This window comes from Bidens hawaiensis, unplaced genomic scaffold (genome assembly GCF_021521415.1).
Source record: "Bidens hawaiensis isolate Kalapana, Puna unplaced genomic scaffold, B.hawaiensis_p1.1 tig00005445_1, whole genome shotgun sequence".
In the NCBI taxonomy this organism is placed as follows: Eukaryota; Viridiplantae; Streptophyta; class Magnoliopsida; order Asterales; family Asteraceae; genus Bidens; species Bidens hawaiensis.
The window spans coordinates 333,948-357,511 of record NW_027491346.1 but is presented as its reverse complement, the minus strand read 5'-3'; the positions used below and the strand labels follow the sequence as shown (position 1 = coordinate 357,511).

General features: G+C 34.6%; 1 long non-coding RNA gene across 1 annotated transcript in view; it reads right to left on the bottom strand.

Moving 5' to 3' along the window:
- LOC143629660 (uncharacterized) overlaps nt 1–21,337 on the bottom strand; it is a 49,624-nt gene extending 28,287 nt beyond the window's left edge. The window contains exons 1-2 of the long non-coding RNA XR_013153007.1: nt 21,218–21,337; nt 19,697–20,694 (exon numbers count right to left, since the gene is read on the bottom strand). This is a non-coding gene — a long non-coding RNA (uncharacterized LOC143629660). The remainder of the gene's footprint in view (nt 1–19,696; nt 20,695–21,217) is intronic.
- Between the last annotated feature and the right edge of the window lie 2,227 nt (nt 21,338–23,564).

Sequence of the window (23,564 nt, the reverse complement as noted above, 5' to 3'; positions counted from 1 at the left end):
TCATCAGTTTTCTATTTTGGGCTTCAAGAAAAGGGGTAGTAGATTCTTGATTTAGTTCATTTTCAAATTATGTTGATTTTGCTTATTGGAATACTAAGATTGGCTATAAAAAAATTATATGCGTGTGGTTTCTGATAATGACTTTTGCAGGTAGAAAATGAGAAAGTTTTGACTTTAAAGGTCATAATAAAATTCTATCTTCATTTGGTCTCTTTGTAATATCGATCTGTGATTTATTTTCAAAGAAAAAACTACTTGTTGATTATGAGGGGGATATGGTACAAATAAAAATAACATATTAAACATACAAATAACAAGAGTATTTAAACTAAGGTAATTATGTTACAAAAATAATCTAGTGTAATAATTATTTATTCTACTAAAAAGTTATAAACTAATAATAATTACATTAGTGTTAACATAGTTATACTAGTTATTTGTCCATTTTTAATGATAAAAGTCATTTTATACAAAAAGTTGAAACAATAAGAATTTTTATTTGAATTTCTAAGATATTAGCTGGTGTTTGCAAAAATTACTAAAAGTAAGGAGGATTTCCATGTATAATTAATAACCTTTTTGCATCATTTTCTAATTTCAAATAAGTAATTAATTGTGTTTATGTCCAACGGTCGTATTTTAAACACCTTTTCTTTTAAAAAAGTAACGTATACAAATTTGAATTTCAAACATCTAGCCGTTGGTTAATGTATAGATATCGACTTGTTTAAGTAGTACTTGGCGTACTCACCTTGGGTTATCTGTGCTCCTCCCTGTTTCATTTTTAACAAAAGTTTTCTTGATTTATTCATCAAATATAAATTTCCATTCATTTCTTCTTTAGTCTTGCTTGCTTATTTCTCTTTAACGGGAATAGTTATAGCATTAGACAACCAACTGAAGTTCAAGAATGATCTTATACCTTCAAATGATCTTTCCGTGGCCAAAAATGTCTTTAAAGAAAATTATAATGTCAACTCTTGTTGGCATGTGAGTATCTCCAACCAATCTATTGGATCGACGTGGGTGGTGCTCAATTTTTGCGAGCCACTGGTTGTGTTGGCCATGAAGCTAATGTTTCCTCGTTGATCTTCGCAGCATTATCCATTGCTACAAGGAGGGTCATCATGCTGTCCGAGTCGTCTTGCATTCGTTATGTAGTCGACGTCCCCGGCGTATTCGGCAATTAATGTCATGTCCTTAATGAGACTATCAACTTCAATAGTGTATTTGTTTCAAATTAGAAATTTAGTTATTGAATGCTTGTGAAGTCTAATTTGGACTCAGGTAGGAACCACAACCGTGAGTATATATGATAGATTGTATGTGAAAACATAAACTGAGAAAATTGTATTTGATGGCTTATAATTTCAATAGTAAGAACTCGTATAGTGTTACCTATCTAAATGAATTCGATTGAACATATATATATATATATATATATATATATATGGCCACGACTAATAACTTGTGTGATGGAAATAACAAAAGGCATTTGTTGGATTGGTATTTCTGTTGTTCCTCCAATGAAAGGGGGTTTGAATTCTATACTTAGTTTTTCTATTTCTTTTAAGATTGAATCGTGAGTACATTTAAAATTATAGGTTCATGTTGATGACAGGTTCTGAATCCTTAGGTAGTGTTTTGTATGCAGTAATGACAGAGGAATGGAATGATTCATTACGTGAGAATGTAGAAAGTGGTGTTTCGTTGTTCAATGGAATGGAATCATCCATTACATATGGAATCTCATTCCATCAAAACCATTCATTCCCACCCCTTTCTTTTTTTCATTCCATTCCTCCCTCACCCTACTTTCTCAACACCACCACCACCTAAAAACAACCACCACCACTACCATCGCCACCACCACCACTTGACCGTCACCACCACCTTCGCCGCCACCACCACCACCAATGTCTCTGCCTGACAAACACCTAAGTCGCTGCCACCCTACAATCGTCATCACTACCAATACTACCACCGCCACCCCACCACCAAAACCACCCTGCCTGACCGCCACCACCACCATTTTCGTCGTCGGAGCTACCACCACCACCGTCGCCATTTCAGTTTTTTTTATTAAAAAATATATATTTTGGGACAGGTATATTTTTATTATTTCTATTTCATTCCTACAATTATTTTTGGATACCAAACAACATAAAGTAATCACTCATTTTATTCCCATAGGCTAACCAAAGAAGACAAATGAATTGTAATGATCCATTTCATTTCTTTGTTCATTCCATTACTTCTCTCATTTCATTCCCTCTTCATTTCATTACTTCCAACCAAACATACTTAGTATAGAGCTTGCGATACTACAACAGTACACCGTAAGAAAATTTCCTCTTGATCACATATGAAGACAAGGAAGTTATATAATTGTAAGGCCCCGTTTTGTTTAATAGTATTTTGTATTTAGTTATGTTGTAAACGTTGTATCTTAGTTAGCTCATCAGTTTGTTTCTTTGTATGTTTGGGCTCGAGGCCATGTAAACAAAGCCCATTGGGCCGTAATAATGATAGAATAGTGCATGAGAACATCTATATCAAAAGACTAAAAGTTTTGCAACTTGTCACTCCTACATTAAACCTCACCTTTTTTAATAATGTAACAATTAGTAAAATAATAGTTACCATTTTTAAAATCTACCTATATAAAGTGGATTTTCACCAATTTCTCTTTTATATTTAACCAAATGTCTTCAAAGTGCCACATGACATTTTCTAATTTTTCATTTCATTAATTTTATTTCTTTTCAAACTCTCTACCTATATGATAAAAGAGTGGATTTTCACCAATTTCTCTTTTATATTTAAACAAATGTCTTCAATGTGTTACATGGCTCAACCAAAAAATTATAAAAGTTAGACAATTAGCAATAGTTGAAATGTGTTAAAATTTGGGAAAGGGTTCACGGTTGATCTGACTCAACCCGACCTATAAAATTTATATTTAAAACGATTACTTCCTTGATATGCATAATATTTTTTCTTAAGAAACAAATACTAATGTATGATTCAAATCATTATTTTCATTTAAGTGTTCAAATACTTTTTCTTATAGAGAATAAAAGTATTGTCAAATTTTTTTTTTATAATAATTGAGTAAGTCATTAATCGTAATTATATTTTCATATATGTTGTGAGTGACTTCTAATGTTTTCTTTTTATTATTGCTAGCTTAAGTACTTGCAAACTAGTCGGTTTGACTGATTCGTCAACACCTTCCTCAATTTCCTTCGTATTTTGAAAATACTGCACAACGGGTCGAGTTGAGTGACCCGCTATTTTTTTCTGTTTTTTGTTGGTTTCCCATATTTCTTGAAAAAACCTTGATAAAAGTTTTACTTTTACCCTTTTCTTTACATTAATAGAAGTCACTGCTATAACAAAGGGTATTTTGGGTAATTTAAATATATATAATTATATTTTTAGGCATGTAAAAGTGAGTTGTATACTTGTAATGTGTTTAATTGTTTATCTATGTAATATATATGTATTAAACATCATTTACTAAGTTTCTATTTTTCACGATTTGCCGTTTTGCAGGAATGATTATTATTGAAGCTATTAAAACAATGAAGATAATTAAAGAACATGTACTACATAAAAGCAAGCAGAAGATAATGGTGGAGTGTTCGACTTCTGATATCCGAGGTGATTTAAAAGCCATAACCATGTTAGCTAATTTAGACGTGGATGTTTTTTTCGTGGATGCTAATGGTTTGTAATTATATGTATTACAACATCATGCATGTTGTTAGAAAGCATAGATGAAAATTGAACAAAGGATTACATAAAAGATATACTAATGTAGTATTCAGGTGTGTTAGTTATTAGCAAGTTTTACACTTTAATAGTACTAATTTATGAATATAAATATTATTAGTTTACTATTGTATTGATTTATGAAACAGTTGTAGACGCTTCAACCTGAGATCAATGTTTTTCATTATACAATGTCATTACTTTAGTGATAAAAGTGAATGATGAATTTGTTATTCAGTTATACAAACACACACATTCATTGTGGTTGTTCAGCTCATGTAGTATACAAAGATGCTAATCATTTTTTAATATTTGTATTATAATATTATTTTGTTTTATATTTTTTATTTTAATACTACCCCGTGTATTACACAAGCTCTAACCTAGTACACTATAAATAGTGTATGTCTCTCATGCAAACATAACCTTTTGGAAATATAATCTTATCCTTTCACCAACTATCTCCCTCTCCCACCTTTCTCTCTTATCCATTTCGGGCAAATAAACAGCCAAGCAAGATCCGATATCTGGGTTCCTCACTAGTGATTTCTGCTAGATAGTGTTGAGATTGATCCAACCCTAATTGTATTCCATCCATTCTTTGAAAGTCATTCACATACATTGTTGTCTTTATAAGACACTACTTATAAAAGAAGTTTATAAATTGACTAATGGGTTTCGGCCTTCGGGTCAACCCTACTGGACCCATTTTTCTTGAATATGTTTTGTTATGTTACTTTCCCCGCCAGTTTATGTCTTGTTGGTAAAATGGGCTCTACCCTTTAATCGTCATATGATTATAAAAAAAATTAAACTATCGAATGAACTGTTAAATTGTGGACTATTGTTCAACTAAACCAATTATTTGCTTTGATATAAACGTTCGAGTATGTTTTATTTTATAAACACACATTTAAAGAAGACCCACCAATGACTCAAAATTTCTAAAACACAGTTTTTGTCTTTTTTTCAAAAGCCTTAATCTAAGTTGAGAATTAGCTTATCACTTATAAAATTACGACTAAGGGCATTTATGGTATTCTTATTAATTTGAGAATACGAATTGTAGGGCCAAAATTTGTGACTTGAGACATCAATATTGTGAAACCTGTAATATATTAATGGTCACGTTAATGACTAATGTGGATGAGAAAGCCGGACACGAAACGCGTGTTAACCTTCAACGGGGATGTTTCTAAAATATTTGTGTTTAGCTATAAGGGAATATTGTTGTTCTTTATGTGTGTGTTTTGTAAGGTGTAAATCATCCATCTAAGGGGAGCTCACCTTGGGTGGGTCGGTTCTTTATTAATATATCCAATCTTTTAATCGATAACCAGATTGTTCATATCTTATCTTTATGTTTATTATTTATGTTCGGTCGTTTGATTTACCACACCCGTCTCGAAATATGTATCAAGTGCAAAATCCATTCGATTGATCTCCTTGGGACCTACAATTGGTATCAGAGCGGGTCGATATTATGATTCAACTTTGCTCTTGATATTCGGGTTCTATTTTCGTTATTACCCGAACTTAGACATTAAAACCCGATGAAGTTAGAAAATAAAGTTTCTAGATCCCGAAATAAAGTTGGAAATAAAGTGGGAAATAAGCGTGTTTGAAGCATTCTCCTTGTAGATCCGGATTTTCGGGATCTACAAGTACCCAAGGTTGCAAAAGTCGCTAGGAGTACTTGGGGAGTTTTTGTAACATTGGGTACTCTCTGAGAACTCTCTGAGAACTCGCTAGGCGGATTTCCGGATTTTTGGGGAGTTCTCAGAGAGTACTCAGAAATGTTAAATATAAAGCAAATTAGTTTTTGTAGATTACATTTATGTCAAATATAATAAGTTTGCTAATCTTTATATCAAAATAAACGAATATCAATATAAATAATAGAAATACTCTTAAATACTAAATTATTCTAAAGATTTCTAAACATTAATTAATAAAAATTATATTTTTTCTTTAATATTAAAGAATTACAAATTATGTTTTATTTTCTTAAAATCAAAATCGGGCTATGTTAATCGATTAGATGTGATTTTGGCTAAGGTTGACCAACTTTGAACGATTCTTAGTAATAAGGCGGAGTTAAAGAAACTCAACTCGGTGACATGCCTTGTAGTGAGTACTCGGGGTGTACTCGGCCTTGTAGACCTACTTTTACAACATTGCAAGTACCCGATCCGGGTGTTTTGGGAACCGTTTTCTGGCGGTAGTGGTGGTGGCTGCGATTTTCCGGCCATCCGTTTTTCCGGCTGTAGTGTTGAGTGGTGGCTGCTGTGAAAAAAAAAACGACCGTGTTTGGTGGTTTGGATTCATTATCCGGCAAGTTGAAGCCGGAGAACGAATTTCTGGTAAACGTGGTCCGGAACCCTAGTTGGTCACCAGAATCTGCTTCTCCGGCAAAGACAGTTTTTCTGGTGGCGGTGAACGTCGAAGAAAGAAGGAAGATAGCGGCTTTGCGGATGAGCAGCGGACGAAATGCGTTTTTCATGCTTCGGTGGTTAAAAACAAATTTCCGGAAATATGGATAACAGGTGGAAGATTAATGTGGTGACTGGTGACTTATGAATCTAATGGCGGTACCAACGAAAAACGGTTGGCCGGATTCTCTTACAAAAACAGGTACCCAAATAATTTTTCATATAATAATTGAGTATGTCATTAATCGTAATTATATTTGCATATATGTTATGAGTGACTGCTAATGTTTTTCTTTTTATTATTGCTAGCTTAAGTAATTGCAAACCGGTTGGGTTGACTAATTCGTCAACACCTTCCTCAATTTCGTTCGGATTTTGAAAATACTGCACAACGGGTAGGGTTGAGTGACCCGCTATTTTTTTCTATTTTTTGTTGGTTTCCATATTTCTTGAAAAAACCTTGATAAAAGTTTTACTTTTACCCTTTTGTTTACATTAATAGAAGTCATGCTATATAATAAAGGATATTTTGGGTAATTTAAATATATATAATTATATTTTTAGGCATGTAAAAGTGAGTTGTATACTTGTAATGTGTTTAATCGTTTATCTATGCAATATATATGTATAAAACATCATTTACTAAGTTTCCATTTTTCATGATTTGCCATTTTGCAGGAATGATTATTATTGAAGCTATTAAAACGATGATGATTATTAAAGAACATGTACTACATAAAAGCAAGTAGAAGATAATGGTGGAGTGTTCAACTTCTGATTTCCGAGGTGATTTAAAAGCCATAACCATGTTAGCTAATTCAGACGTGGATGTTTTTTTCCCATAATATTAGTGCGTGTAGTATTCGTGGATGCTAATGGTTTGTAATTATATGTATTACAACATCATGCATGTTGTTAGAAAGCATGGAACAAAATTGAACAAAGGATTACATAAAAAATATACTAATGTTGTATTCAGGTGCGTTTGTTATTAGCAAGTTTTACACTTTAATAGTACTAATTTAAGAATATAAATGTTATTAGTTTACTATTTACTATCGTATTGATTTATGAAATATTTGTAGATGCTTCAACCTAAGATCAATGTTTTTCAATATAGAATGTCATTACTTTAGTGACAAAAGTAAATGATGAATTTGTTATTTAGTTATACAAACACACATTCATTTTTGTTGTTCAGCTCATGTAGTATACGAAGATGCTAATCAGTTTTTAATATTTGTATTATAATATTATTTTCTTTTATTGTTTTTATTTTAATACTACCCCGTGTATTACACGAGCTCTAACCTAGTACACTATAAATAGTGTATGTCTCTCATGCAAATATAACCTTTTGCAAATATAATCTTATCCTTTCACCAACTATATCCCTCTCCTACCTTTCTCTCTTATCCATTTAGGGCAAATAAAGAGCCAAGTAAGATCCGAGATCACGGTTCCCGACTAGTGATTTCCGCTAGCTAGTGTTGAGATTGATCCAAACATAATTGTTTTCCATCCATTCTTTGAAAGTAATTCACTTACATTGTTGACTTTATAAGACACTACTTATAAAAGAGATTTATAAATTGACTAAAGGGTTCGGCCTTCGGGTCAACCTTGTAGGACGCATTTTTCCTGAATCTGTTTTGGCGTGTTACTTTCCCCGCTGTTTACGTCTTTTTGGTCAAACGGGCTCTACCTTTTAATAGACATGTAACTTTATAAAATTTTAAACTATCGGATAAACTGTTAAACTTTGGACTACTGTTCAACTAAACCAATTATTTGCTTTGATTTAAACGTTCGATTACATTTTATTTTATGAACACACATTTAAAGGAGACACACCAATGGATCAATATTTCTAAAACACAGTTTTTTGGTTTTTTTTCTAAAGCCTTAATCAAGTTCAGAATTAGCTTGTCACTTATAAACATACGACTAAGGGCATTTATGGTATTCTAAAAAGTTTGAGAATACGGATTGTAGGGTTAAAATTTATGACTTGCGATATCAGTATGGCGAAATCTGAAATATATTAACGGTCACGTTAATAACTAATGTGGGTGAGAAAGTCGGACACGAAACGCGTTTTAAGCTTCAACAGGGATGTCTCTAGAATATTTGTGTTTAGCTATAAATAGGAAAATTGTTGTTCCTTATGTGTGTGTTTTGTAAGGTGTAAATCATCCACCCAAGAGGAGCTCACCTTGGGTGGGTAGGTTCTTTATTAATATATCAAATCTATTAACCGAAAACGAGATTGTTCATACCTTATCTTTATGTTATTATTTATGTTCGGTCATTTGATTTTTCGCACCCGTCTCGAAATATGTATCAAGTGTAAAATCCGTCTGAGTGGTCAGACCTACAATTGGTATCAGAGTGGGTCGATCTTATGATTCAACTTTGCTCTTGATATTTGGGTTCTATTTCCGTTATTATCCAAACCGAGACGATAAAACCCGATGAAGTTAGAAAATAAAGTTTCTAGATCTAGAAACAAATTGGAAATAAGCGTGTTTGAAGCATTCTCCTTGTAGATTCGGGTGTTTGGGATCTACAAGTACCCAAGGTTGCAAAAGTCGCTTGGTGGACCCTAGACGGCCGACTGGGGACTTGAGTGTACTCAGGGTACTTGGGGAGTACTCAGATAGTACTCAATGTGGTAAATATAAAGCAAATTAGTTTTTGGAGATTACATTTATATCAAATATAACAAGTTTGCTAATATTTATAACAAAATAAAAGAATATCAATATAAATAATAGAAATACTCTTAAATATTAAATTATTCTAAAAATTTCTAAACATTAATTAATAAAAATTATATTTTTTCTTTAATATTACAGAATTATGAATTACGTTTTATTTTCTTAAAATCAAAATCAGGCCAAGTTAACTGATTAGATGTGATTTGGCTAAGGTCGACCAACTTTGAACGATTCTTAGTAACAAGGCGGAGTTAAAGAAGCTCGCCTCGGTGACATGCCTTGTAGTGAGTACTCGAGGTGTACTCGGCCTTGTATACCAACTTTTACAACATTGCAAGTACCCGATCTGGGCGTTTCGGGAACCGTTTTCTGGCGGTAGTGGTGGTGGCTGTGCTTTTCCGGCCATTTGTGTTTCCGGTTGTGGTGTTGAGTGTTGGCTGCTGTAAAAATAAAAGACAGTGTTTGGTGGTGTGGATTCATTTTTCGATAAGTTGAAGCCGAAGAATGAATTTCTGGCAAATGTGGTCTCAGATGCCTAGTTTGTCACCGGAATCCGCTTTTCCGGCAAAGACAGCTTTTCCGGCGGCAGTGAACGGCGAAAAAAGAAAGAAGATAGCGGCTTTGCGGCTGGGCAGCGGCCGAAATTCGTTTTTCATGCTCCGATGGTTAAAAACAAATTTCCAGAAAATATGGATGACAGGTGGAAGATTAATGTGGAGGCTGGTGACTTATGAATCTGATGGCGGCACCAACGAAAAACGGTTGGCCGGATTCTCTTTCTCGGCGGCTGTGCGGCGACGGATATTGTGGTCGTGGTAGCGGTATTTGGTGTTGTCGGTGGTTGATGATAAAAGTTGGAGTGGCCAGACCTTTTGCGTTGTTTAGTGAAGGCGGCGGCTTTGATGCGTTTTTCCAGCGGCCGGAATTGCAGCTTGTCAGATTAATGGTGGCTGGCTTCATCCTTAATATTTTCTTGGGACCTAATTATATGGTGGCGGGTTGGAGTTGGGCCTAAATGGATTTATATTAGGTTGTCATGTTTTGATCTTTGAAAAGAATGTGAAATTGTCGTGACTTGGCCTCATATGTTTTTTTAGATCATGTTTTGGGCTAGTATTATTAATTTCTTTTGGGTTGCTGAATTATTTTAGTTTGGGCCGACTGCATTAATATTGTTGGGTCGTGAAATAATTATTGTTTGGGATTGACCAACTGTTAAATTCAAATTTGTATGTGTTTTCACCATTGTTTGACCGAGTTTTCGAAGATTATTATTCTTTTTATGTTCGAGAAGTTGGATCTGAAAGGTGAACTTCGATCAAATTAATAAGCTTTGTCATTCGACTGTCTAAGATGGTAGTTCGAGAACGATTTGTGGATATTCGAGCTCATTTGTGACTTGCAATATCAATATGGCGAAACCTGTAATATATTAATGGTCACACTAATAATTAATGTGTGTTAGGATGCCGGGCACGAAATAAGAGCTTCAAGACGCGAATAGCTTCAACGGAGATGTTTCTAGAATATATGTGTTTAGCTATAAATAGGGATTATTGTTGATCTTTATGTGTGTGTTTTGTAAGGTGTAAATCATCCACCCAAGCGGAGATCACCTTGGGTGGGTTAGTTCTTTAATAATATATCCAATCTTTAAACCGACAACAAGATCGTTCATATCTTATCTTTATGTTTAGTATTTATGTTCGGTCGTTTCATTTAGTGCACCTGTTTCGAAATATGTATCAAGTGCAAAATCCGTTCGAGTGGTCGGTTTGGGACCCACGATTGTTATCGGAGCGGGCCGAATCTTATGATTCAACTTTGCTGTTGATATTCAGGTTCCATTTCCGCTACTACCCGAACCGAGATGTTAAAACCCGTTGAAGTTAGAAAATAAAGTTTATAGATCTAGAAACAAAGTTGAAAATAAAGTGGGAAATAAGCGTGTTTGAAGCATTCTCCTTTGAGATCCGGATGTTCGGGATCTACAAATACCCGATCTGGGTGTTTCGGGAACCCTTTTCTGGCAGTTGGGGTGGAGGCTGTGTTTTTCCGGCCATTCGTTATTCGGTTGTAATGTTGAGTGGTGGCTGTTGTGAGAAAAAAAAGATGGTGTTCGGTGGTTTGGATTCATTTTCCGGCAAGTTGAAGAGGGTGAACGAGTTTTTCAGCAAATGCGGTGCCGAAACTCTAGTTGGTCAGCGGAATCCGCTTCTCTGGAAAAAAACGTTTTTCCGGCGGCAGTGAACGTCGAAGAAAGAAATAAGATAGCGGCTTGGCGGCTCGGCAACGGCCGAAATGCGTTGTTCGTGCTCCGGTGGTTAAAAACAAACTTCCGGCAAATATAGATACCGGTGGATGATTAATTTGGAGGCTGGTGACTTATGAATCTGATGGTTGCACCAATGGCAAACGGTTGGCCGGATTCTCTTTCCTGACGGCTGTGCAGCGACGATATTGTGGCTGTGGTAGCGGTTTTTGGTGTTGTCGGTGGTTGATATAAGCTGGAGAGGCTAGACGTTTTTCCGGAGTATAGTGAAGTCGATGGCTCCGGCGCATTTTTTGGCTGCCGGAATTGCGGCTGGTCAGATTAACGGTGGCTGGCTTCATCCTTAATATTTTCTTGTGCCCTAATTATGTGGCGATGTGGGCTGCAATAGGGCGTAAATGGATTTATATTGGGCTGTCAAGTTTTGAGCTTTTGAAAGAGTGAATAAATGGTTGTGACTTGGGCCTCACATGTTTTTTTAAATCATATATTGGGCTAGCAATATTTATTTCCTTTAGGCTGTTGAATTATTTTAGTTTGGTTCGGCCCCATAAATATTTTTTGGCCGTGAAATAATTATTGTTCGGGGCTGACCAACTGATTAAAGTCTAATTTGTTTGGGTTTTTGCCATTGTTTGACCGAGTGTTCGAAGCTTATTATTCTTTATACGTTCAATAAGTTGGATCCGAAAGGTGATCTTCGAACAAATTAATAAGCTTTGTCATTCGATCGTCTAAGCCGGTAGTTCGAGAATGATTTGTGGATATTCGAGCTCATCTCAACCTATATTGCTTAAGATCCGAGAGAATGGATAAAGAAGCGAGAACTCCTTCATGAATTAGGTGGGTCATCCCTTGGGGGGTGAATTGAAGCAAAGCGGTGTTGGTTTATAGGGTGATTTAATTCATGAAGATGTTTGACATGGTTAAACAATTGATATCATAAGTCAAGTGGGTAATTGTAGGGCCAAAATTTGTGACTTACGATATCAATATGGCGAAACCTGTAATATATTAATGGTCACGTTAATAATTAATGTGGGTGGGAAAGCCGGACACGGAAAGAGAGCTTCGAGATGTGCGTTAAGCTTCAACGGGGATGTTTCAAGAATATTTGTGTTTAGCTATAAATAGGGAATATATTTTTTTCTTTATGTGTGTGTTTGTAAGGTGTAAATCATCCACCCAAATGGAGCTCACCTTGGGTGGGTCGGTTCTTTATTAATATATTCAATCTTTTAACCGACAACGAGATTGTTTATATCTTATCTTTATGTTTATTATTTATGTTCGGTCGTTTGATTTACCGCACCCGTCTCGAAATATGTATTAAGTGAAAAATCCGTTCGAGTGGTTGTTTTGGGACCCATATGGATTTAACAATTTTGAAAATTTCAGCTGCAAATAAACAAACAATTACAACACCAAACAATGATAAAAAAAATATTCAAAATTTGATTTTATATTTCCCTTTCATATTGTACTAATGCCTTTGTTATAACTAAATACATATATTTTCAATTTCTATAATATGCAACTTTTATTTGATCTTAAAAGTTGTTTTTTCATGGGCATCTAAACTGTTCCTCTGCAATTGATGTGGGGTTTATAAGTCAAATGGGTTCCCTCACCTATACGACTAGTCTTTTGGGTTGAGTTCTTCTATTTGTCCATGGTGACCAGGGACGTTGGCCCTTAAGGAGGGTGTATTGTTATGGACTCAAACCATTGCAAGGTATGAGACTTGCCCCACATCGGTCGTATGAGCAATTGATGTGGGGTTTATAGGCGAATTGAGTTCCCTCACCTATCGGACTAGTCTTTTGGGTTGAGTTCTTATGTTCGGTTTGTAACATAAACTATGACCATTTGTTATAGTGGGAACACGTAATCAATCTAACTAATTTTTTTTATTTAAAATTTTTTTTGCTAGGGCTACTTTTGTAAACAAGTTATTGAATAGTGATGATGTTCATCATATGCTCTGGGTGTTAAGAGCTTTAGATTTGACTGTTGAATACAATGGTCAAATTAAGATAACAACAATCGAAGGGTGCGGTGTAGTGGTGGTCTGCTTTAGGTTTGTAAAGAAGCTAAAGATGAAATCCAACTTTCACTTGAAAAATTATGGTATTTTAAATTTATATATGTTTAATATTACTTGTTAGTTCAAACTTTAAACACACTCTTTCACAACTGTTCAGTTAAAGTTTTTTGAAACCGTATTGAAACGATATATAGATTGGAGTTTTACATATTACTTTGAGTGTTTTCTAAATGTCTAAAATACCCTTCATGTATGGATCATCCCACACTTTGCAGACATTGCTATGATCTTATTGTTGTGACCATCCCACACTGATGCCACTAAAGTTTAAAAGTTATTAACTTATATATGCATATATGCGCAGACATGTATGCATGCATGTGTGGGTATGTACTATGTGTAATGTAGAAGGGATAATCTGGACATGTTTTAATTTGGAAAGCTTCATGCTCAAAAGTGGTTTTGGTCATTTGAATTTGTAAAGTGTTGTGGTTAAGTATGGATTTTTTTTGTCAAGTTTACTTATTTTAAGCTCAATTTGTGTTTTGAGGATAGTTGACTTCTTTAATCAACTTTGACTTCTTTTGTTTAGTTTGACCTTTTATGAGTTAAAATTGACCAGAATATTGGTTGGTTGGTGGCACCATGCTATAGAGGTGTTCAAAAAAACCGGTTATAGAACCGGTTTGGTCGGTTTAACCGAAAACCGGTTAATAGAAAAACCGGTTATTAAAAAACCGGTTAGACCGGTTATTGAACCGCCGGTTAGTACTTCGGTTACTCATTCGTGGACAAAAACCGGTTATTGAACCGGTTAGTAAAAAAACCGGTTAAATTTAAAAACCGGTTAACCTAAAAACCGGTTAACCGGTTAACGGTCAAAAACCGGTTAGGTTAACCGGTTTTTGACCGTTATAAAACGGCCATATGACCGTTTGGGTCCTTTTTTGCCCGTTTTTTCTTGATTTCTAGCCGTTTTTTTTAACATTTTACCCCCACAAACAACTATATATAGTTTAGGTTGGGTAGGTTAGCTCACACTCGATTATACAACTCTACTAGCTCTAAACGTTTATTTCATACGCGATTATTTTGTTATCTCACACTCAATTATACCACATTACCACTCCATACGCTCTTATTTCGTAGTCGTTTATTTCATACTCGTACTCGTTTATTTCATACTCGATTATACGCTCTTATTATCATGGCCTCCCAAAGTGCTGCTTCATCCGTCAACATGGGTGCCTCGAACACAGACATAACGGTCGTTCGGATCATCCCCACGAAACGAAACCAAGATGTGTGGCAACATTTCGACCTATGCGAACTGTCTAACGGTCGCCAAAAAGCTCGATGCAAGCACTGTTTGAAGTTCTATGCCAAAGATGCAAACTCCACTTTAAAAGCGCATATACAACAGCGCTTTTGCAAGGCCTTGAAGAACGAAGCGGGAAGTAGTTCGCAGCCGGAGATGACGAATCAAGGAGGGGTGTTTACGTACGACGTTGAAGCGGTACGTCAACAGTTTTCAAACTTTGTGATTCAACAAACACTTCCTTTCAACCACTTCGACAACCCTCAATTCACGGAGATGATGCAAAACTATGTTCAACCACGCTACCAACACGTAAGTCGTTCGACCCTTAGAAGAGATTGTCTTAAAGCATGGAAAAACGCTAAATCCGAACTAATTTCATACTTTTCAAACTTACAAACTGGTGTAAACTTAACAACGGATGTTTGGTCGGTACCTCATGGTTCGCCCGACTCATACATTTGTGTGACGGCTCATTGGGTTGACCTCGAGTCGTGGCAAATGATGAAACGAACCGTTGCGTTTCAATTGTTTGATTACCCGCACACGGGTAGAAATATTTTTCAAATCTTGGATAAAGTCATTCGACAATACAAAATTGAAGATAAAATCTTTTCAATTTCGTTTGATAACGCGTCCAACAATACGGCCGCGGTTGGCCATTTAAAATTAAAGTATAAACCTATTTGTGATGGAGTGTTTTTTCATAGCCGATGCATTGCACATATTATCAACTTGGCCATGCAAGATGGGTTAAACGTGATCGAAACGCAAAGAAACAGTTTTAAAAGAATGTTACGAGATGTTTTTAGCAACAATAAAACATTTTCAAGATACAAAAAATTTTGTGTAGAAGCTAATTGTCAATGGTTGGGGCCAAATTGGGATTGTCCAACAAGATGGAACTCGACTTGTAATATGTTTGAGAAAGCCATCCAACAAAAAGAATCATTAATTGCGTTTCATCAAATTTTGTCAAGTAGGGGTAAATGTGCACCATATGATCATAGAAACTGGTTATTGATTGAGATCGTTACGGAGGTCCTTCAAATTTTTAAATCTTGCACAACTAGTTTATCCGGGGTTTACTATCCAACAAGCCCCATTGCTTTACCAAAAATTGCTGTCATGTGCACAAAGTTGAGTGAACTTGATTGTAGGGGTGCACCTTATTTTGATATGGGTGTAAAAATGAAAGAAAAATTTAGAAAATATTTTCAACAACTACCCGCTGTTTTGACATGTGCTGCTGCGTTAAACCCTTGCATCAATGTTGGTGGTGTTGAAGCTTTAATAGAAAAAATTTGTGATGAGCTTGGGTTAAACGACGATCAAAACCCCTATTATAGCCAAACTTTAAAGAATGCTTTCAACACCACCTTGTCAAACATGTATGATGTCTACCTTACAAAATACGGATCGTCTTCCCAAATTCATGACTCGTTAAGAGCTGTTGCCCAATCCCAATCCCAATCCCAAACCGACCTTGAAATGGGGATGTACTACATGATTTGGGAAGACGCCGGTAAACGTCAAAGGGTAAACACCCCAAGCAGTGAACTTGGAAGGTATGGTGGTACCAACTTTGTGAAACACATGACTCCGAATGAATTTAGAAGTCTTGATTTGCTGGCTTGGTGGAGAGGTAAGGAGGATGAGTTTCCGATCATCGCCGCCATGGCCAAAGATTTACTAACGGTCCAAGCTTCCACGGTAGCTTCGGAGTCTGCTTTTTCTGTTTCTGGCAGGGTTATATCGATTAGGAGGACTCGACTCACTGCACCAGCTATAGAGATGTCGATTTGCTACAAGGATTACTTGGACTCTTTAGATAGGGCACAACATCAACGCTCACTCGAGGGGGAAATGGAGTATGAAGCGGGCTTGTATGAAGACGAGGTCAATGAAGGACACACTCAACCAATGACCGATGAAGAAGCCGCGTACGACGATTACCTAAGAAATAGCTCGGGATCGGGTAGCGAAGAAAATTAGTTAAAGAAACAGCAAACATGGAGGCAAATCATGAGTAAGAAACAGCAAGTTGTTCATGTAATCGTGTCTAAGCATTCTTTTTCCTAATATGTGCTCTTATTTACTTGTTGATTTGGATTTTTCTAATTTAGTTAAAGAAACAGCAAACATGGAGGCAAATCATGAACAAACTGCGATTGGGAACAACAGGAGCATCTGCTAGTTCACGATTTAATGTTTGTATTTTTGAGTTAAATCATGAACAACAGTTCTTGGCAGAGATTTCTTCAGTGTTAATGATTTAATGTTTGTATTTTTGAGTTACGAATATGCGATAACGATTTAATGTTTGTATTTTTAATGTAAAAACTATAAATGAAAGTTATGTGTTTTTAATCTTTGGTTTGTTGAAAACACATTCACCAACACACACTCATACTCATCTTCCAAGCAAAGAACCCTAACAACGAAAGCAAAGAATGGCTTCGGTCAGTCCGTTTTGCCTTGTAGTTACCGGTTTGCCTTGTAGTTACCGGTTTGTTTATACTGTGAAAAAATAATGGTCTTCATTAAGTACAAAATATAAAAACCAAATATTCGTATTTGAAACCGCAAAATTAAAAAAAAAAAAATAAAAAAAACCGGTTAATAAAAAAAACCGGTTAATAAAAAATCCGGTTTATTAACCGGTTCTAACCGGTTTCTAAACCGGTCCTAACCGGTTGACCGGTTAGGGTTTTGACAGAAAAAAACCGGTTATTAACCGGTCCGGTTATTAACCGGTCCGGTTATTAACCGAACCGGTTTTTTTCCGGGCAAAAAACCGGTCCGGTTAATAACCGAACCGGTTTTTTTAAAAAAACCGGTTTGTGCACCTCTACCATGCTACCTAAGATATTATGTACTTACTACTACAACTACTATTAATAGTGCATTTGGTGACAAAATGAAACCAACTGGTGGTCAATTTGAAATTACGAGCGATCTTATTATTGAAATATGAAGATTGCAGCTATTTTACTATAAACAAAGTTTATGGTATTACTTAAGTTAGATTCATCAATATTCATTTATATATTAAACAATGCATATATAAATATATATGTATACACACACATATATATATATATATATATATGTATGTATATATATATATAACTCATCCGATTCTTGAATATGGTTTGATAGAACCAACTGGTCCTATGGATATACTAGGTTACAAACACGTCGTTGTCAAGTATATAGATATGTTACTATGGATTATAGTTAAGATTAAAAGACGTTCATACATATAAATAAAACAAAATTTCTATTTTTTTTAAGTTAATAGATTTGGGAGATAACAAACTTACATACTTGCCACGAAACAACCAACAGAAACAGAGCCTTCACTCTTTTTATTTTGTAATTGTGTTTTATTTTAAACACTGTAATCTTTTTTATTCAAAGAAATTATGTTTAATCTAAATGATTTATATAGTTCAATTAAAAAATAAAAAATAAATGTTGAGTGGGTAATTGGGTTGAGTAGGAAAACCATCCATTTAAGTTAACAACTTTTCGGTTGTTTTCAGGAGATACTAACTAACCTATTATTTGGTTGAGTGATTATTTTAGTTTAGTAGGAAACTCACTCCCTCACCCTAGCGAGTAAATCATACCTCATTGACGGATTTTGTATCGCTAAAAATTCCTATGACCAGCAGAATTGTGGTCATATTTTACAGCCGCCGCGAAGCGCGGACTCTCTCCTACTAGAGCTCCCTGCCTGTATGTATTATAATTTAACGGTGTCTTACGAAGAAAGAGCCTTAAAGTTAACAAACTGTATCACTCCATGATCGAACTCCCGTTGTATCCCACTGCAAAGCGTGGGCTCTTCTGCTAGTAGTGTATTAGTGGATATTTATCTTATTATCATTTTGTATGATTTCCTTCTTTTAAAATGAATCTTATTAATGAAGTTCAAAAATATAGTCATCTATTAACGTTAGGCTCATAAAATGGATCGTTACATATGAAGACCACAAAAGTTAAGTGAATAATTAATGAGTGACGCATGATTTGAACATAGGCAACTCATTTGAAGGAAGAATGTTCTACAATTTAGCTAGCTTCATGTTATTAATTTAATAGTGTTGAATATTATATACATGAATATAAACACAGAAACCTTTTTTAGGCAAAAAATGTTGGGCCTTTGACTGTCACCCTCCCTAGTCCGTGCTCACGCGTATGGGTTGGGGCTGCTTTATATGCATATTTTAATGTTATTTGTGAATGAACTTGAACAATTATGGTGTATAAGTTATTTATAAGCTCTTACTAAAAATAAACTATGAAAAGTAAGGATTATTTCCATATTCAGTTGTGTGTTACTGGACCATGTATAATAGCTTATTAGTTATCTCATATCATTTTCTTTTTTGAAACCAGTAACTTTTCATGAATATATATAATGGTTGTATTTTATATATTTTATCTTAGAAAAAATAACATATTCTTGTTTCAATTCCTAAGTTCTAACATATAGGCGTTGGCCACTTAAGGTGATGATATCAACTTTTTTTTAAATATGTTTTATTTTTATATATAGCAATCATCTTTAGAATTGTTTTTCATTAAGAAAGTAACATTTTCAACTTTGAAATTCAAACATATAACCGTTAGTTAATGTTAAATTTATTAACTTATACAACAGTCGACATATTTTGAATATCATATCATCGAAAAAGTTACGTATTCTTGTTTGATTTATAACATATAGTTGTTGCTAGATTTAATGGTAAAGTTACCAACTTATCTAATCATAAAGTAACGTATTCTGGTTTGAATTTTAACGTATATAGCTGTTGGTTAGTGCTAAGCATATAGACGTTGGCTGATTTAATGCTTAAGATACTAATATAAAACTTGTATTTAATTATGTTTATATACAACATTATTTAAGTAACGTATTCTAGTTTGAATTTTAAAATACATATCCTTAAGATACTAATATAAAACTTGTATTTAATTATGTTTATATACAACATTATTTAAGTAACGTATTCTAGTTTGAATTTTAAAATATATATCCGTTAGTTAACGGTAAAATATTAACCTATTTATACACACAAATCAACTTAGATTCCCTGTTTTACTTTCTTGACAAACGTTTCTTGATCATTTGGTCAAACACAAACACAAGTTTCCCTTCATTTCTACATACCATGCTTACATATTTCTCTTTAGTGGGAATATTCGAAGTATTTGACAACTATTTACCGGTCTCAGTTGATCTTGCACAACCAGATGATCTAGCGATGGCCAACAAAGTCGTTAAAGAATATTTTTATACGGTGTCCGATCATCCAATCACGAGCTTGACATCCGCAAGAATAGTAGTTCATCACGCCACACGCTGCACACCTTCGGAACTCATGCACCACTGTCTCCACTCGCCTAAGTCAGCATAAAAAGAATTACGCAACTCCGGATCAGGCATTAAACGGTTTTACCAGGAGATACGAAAGCGGTTCGCTGATTACAATTCGAAGGCAGAAAACTAAACGTGAGAACACTGCCATACGAAGACTCGGGTGTGAAAACTGGAAGGAAGATTGGGAGCAGATTGTTTAGCTGCAGTCTAGGTAGTGAGCTGGGAATCTAAAATTATATATAGATGATATCAAATTGTGGTTTAAACTTGATTGTTTCATAATTGTTGTTATAAATAATGTTTACATATATAAATGATATCAAATTGTGGTTTATTTTTTGATTTCTTTCCGGGTTATTTTCCGGTGTTGTATTCCTTTTTATTGGTATTGATTTCGTTTCGGTCATAGTATTTTTGGTTGTTGGTTCATTTCAGTTTATTCATTTTTTAAGTTTTATTTCAATTTATTTGATTTTGGATATTGGATTTCAATAATCCAAACCTTAGCATTTTCGTTGGCAATAATCCCGACTTAAGGAAGTCCATATGTTATCTCAACTTTCACCATATTGAGCTCCACCGGACCTTTTTCTAACCGAGACCAACCCAAGTTTAAATGCATAATCATAATACATACGTCAAATCATCTATTCGCATAAATACATATTTTTATATTAATTCATACACACACACACACTTACATACATATATATACGTTTACCTCATGAATTTACTAAATTCCACCACGTGTGATATATGGGTCACTAACATATAGTCAACTAGCTTATATCCCCTTGCGTGTCACACGGGTTGAAAAAATATAGTTTTTTAAACATATTAAATAATAAATATGTTTTATGAATTTTTAAAAATCAAATTAAGATATAACAAAGTAAGTTACATCAAAATGTTTGGACATTTGTCAATTCTATTTTCTACTTTATATTTTTCAAACATCAATTTCAATTTACTACAATGTTCACCAAATGGAGCAAACGACCAAACCAAGTAAGACGGATAAGTAATAACAACGTATATACACTGTAAATTATTCAACAAACATTAACAATTCACACATATCCATAACATTTAGTTGGCAAAAACATAGATAATGCATATTTGTAACAACATTAAAGTTCAAAAAATATGTGTAGATAGTGGAAGCTTTAATAATCAGCCACCTAATAGTGCAAAAGAGAATATGATCACTTGTTAATCAATTGATGCTTCAATAGCGTGCTTCTTGTACTTTTGACAACAATTTTGACTCGTTCACAACTTAAACAATTTGACCCTTTAATCAGATTTGCAGCAACACAACATGAAGCAAATTAAACACAATGTTCAAGTTTGTACCGAAATCAATATTTAGTGAACCGTGTGTTGTTTTAAAACCCGACGTTGTGATCACTTAGTCAAATGTTACTAAAATGTTCAGTTTTCTTGATTAAAACTAAAAATTTGACGCGTATCAAAACTTATTTTAGCTAACACATCTGATTTCCAAAATTACCACTTCTTTAAAAAAGCTTTTATTTGTTGAGTTTAATCTTCAAAACAATAAAGAAACCTTATTAAACTTGTAACCCGTAACAAATTGGTCTATCTGACATAACCATAATATGAAAATCACGACAATAAAAACCTTTCTTTTACCCGTTAATGAAACAAAAAGTCAAAAAGTTTACTAGTTACAAGGTTAAATTTTACCCGAAAATAAAAATCTTTCTTTTAACCTTTATAATAAAACAAAAGGTTTACTCGCTTCGGTTCCCAAATAGAACCCGACAATTATAGGCTCAGAACCATGATCATCATACCCCTTATTAAGCAGTTTTAACCCGATTTTCATGGGGCTAACATTCGACTACTTGGTTAAATGTCTAAAATACCCTTAAAGATTTATACATTTCTTTTCACTTCTAAAGAAACCCAGTCAAAGACGCCTTGAGCGCTTGGGGATCAGCTGCATATGTCAAATTAATTGTCAACTTCCATATAAAGAACTTGAAAACGGGTTAAAAAAAATTAACGTGTAACATACTACCCTTATTTCGAAACTTCATACACACAATACAATAGATAGATAATGACAAGGTCCAAATTTAAATGATAATAAATTAATTTATAATGAGACGTCAAGACACGGACATACACACAATACAACAGATACAGCATGACAAGGTCCAAAGATACTTAATAATTTATACCATACATAACAAAACACATTTTGGTCTTTGACTACACCTTAAGCATGTAATGGCACAAAAGTTACTTATATAGTTATAGTGTCATTTGCCACTACATAGTGAAAATAGTTATAGCAGAAACAAAAAAATACTACGAGTTAACTGACAAATCAAACCTATCGGTTCGAAACCGATCTGAAGTTGTTAAACCTTTAGAAGTGACCGGCTCAACTAACTTTAACAACTCTAGAGGAGCATCAGTAACAGCAGCCAGTTTTTCCAAATAAGGAATACTTGTCTCTTCAAAGTCTCGTGTAGCCCGTGTTGGAATTAATTTCGGACTCCAAGTCACAAGTTTGTGAACTTGATTGACCAATATTGACAGGTATGTCATAGTGTGTTATGTTTTCTAATTGTATTGTAATTATAATTGGTAATGTCTTGGCTAACAAGTTAGGTTAGTCTATATAAACATGTTAGATTGTGGTGTGAGGTGTAACCGAGTTAGGGTTCATCCAGAGACACACACGAGATGTAACCGAGTTAGGTTTCATCAAGAGTCAAACCGAGTTAGGGTTGAAAGTTTGTAATCAGTTTTTTGAGTTAGATTTTTTGATTAATAAACAAGTGTTATTTGTTTTCATCGTGTTAGATTATCGATCCACGAATTGGATTGGTTTAAGAGCCAAGTTAATCGGTCGGCGATTGAGTGAATGGCCGGGGACAAGGTCACAAAAGTAGTAGAGTTCGGGAGAGCCGAAGAACACATCTATGGATCAAGAGAAGTTCCAGAGAGATCAAGACCAAGAGGGTTGTGAAGGGAAAAGGTCACGATCGTGGGTCAAATCATAACGGTCCAGGAGACAAATTTAGAGACAAAGATCAACCTATTTCGAGCCAGAAATTATGGGGTGTGGTTGTTGGAAGTAATTTCGGACTCCAAGTCACAAGTTGGTGAACTTGAATGACCAATATTGACAAGTAGGTCATAGTGGTTATGTTTCCTAATTGTATTGTAATTATAATTGATAATATCTTAGCTAAAAAGTTAGGTTAGTCTATATAAATATGTTAGATTGTGGTGTGAGGTGTAACCGAGTTAGGGTTCATTCAAAGACACACACGAGATGTAACCGAGTTAGGTTTCATCAAGAGTAAAACCGAGTTAGGGTTTGAAAGTTTGTAATCAGTTTTTTGAGTTAGATTTTCTGACTAATAAACAAGTGATATTTGTGTACATCGTGTTTGATTATCGATCCAGGAATTGGATTGGTATCAGAGACAAGTTAATCGGTCGGCGATCTAGTGAATGGTCGAGGACAAGGTCAGAGAAGTAGTCGAGTTCGGGAGAGCCAAAGAACACATCTATGGATCAAGAGAAGTTCCAGAGAGATCAAGACCAAGAGGGTGGTGA